The sequence below is a fragment of the Schistocerca nitens genome, chromosome 10 (genome assembly GCF_023898315.1).
Source record: "Schistocerca nitens isolate TAMUIC-IGC-003100 chromosome 10, iqSchNite1.1, whole genome shotgun sequence".
NCBI lineage: Eukaryota > Metazoa > Arthropoda > Insecta > Orthoptera > Acrididae > Schistocerca > Schistocerca nitens.
Window position 1 is genome coordinate 183,731,331 of NC_064623.1, and position 1,069 is coordinate 183,732,399.

The following is a 1,069-nucleotide window of genomic DNA, read 5'->3' on the forward strand; positions in this document are numbered from 1 at the left end:
CCTCTATGAGGATGAGTGTGAAGATTTGTCTGATGTGATAGAAGAAGAAACAGGAGTCGATTTAGAAATAGGGGATCCAGTATTAGAATCGGAATTTAAAAGAGCTTTGGAGGACTTACGGTCAAATAAGGCAGAAGGTATAGATAACATTCCATCAGAATTTCTAAAATCATTGGGGGAAGTGGCAACAAAACGACTATTCACGTTGGTGTGTGGAATATATGAGTCTGGCGATATACCATATGACTTTCGGAGAAGCATCATCCACACAATTCCGAAGACGGCAAGAGCTGACAAGTGCGAGAATTATCGCACAATCAGCTTAACAGCTCATGCATCGAAGCTGCTTACAAGAATAATATACAGAAGAATGGAAAAGAAAATTGAGAATGCGCTAGGTGACGATCAGTTTGGCTTTAGGAAAAGTAAAGAGACGAGAGAGGCAACTCTGACGTTACGGCTAATAATGGAAGCAAGGCTAAAGAAAAATCAAGACACTTTCACAGGATTTGTCGACCTGGAAAAAGCGTTCGACAATATAAAATGGTGCAAGCTGTTCGAGATTCTGAAAAAAGTAGGGGTAAGCTATAGGGAGAGACGGCTCATATACAATATGTACAACAACCAAGAGGGAATAATAAGAGTGGACGATCAAGTACGAAGTGCTCGTATTAAGAAGGGTGTAAGAAAAGGCTGTAGCCTTTCGCCCCTACTCTTCAATCTGTACATCGAGGAAGCAATGATGGAAATAAAAGAAAGGTTCAGGAGTGGAATTAAAATACAAGGTGAAAGGATATCAATGATACGATTCGCTGATGACATTGCTATCCTGAGTGAAAGTGAAGAAGAATTAAATGATCTGCTGAACGGAACGAACAGTCTAATGAGTACACAGTATGCCTTGAGAGTAAATCGGAGAAAGACGAAGGAAATGAGAAGTAGTAGAAATGAGAACAGCGAGAAACTTAACATCAGGATTGATGGTCACGAAGTCAATGAAATCAAGGGTTCTGCTACCTAGGCAGTAAAATAACCAATGATGGACGGAGAAAGGAGGACATCAAAAGCA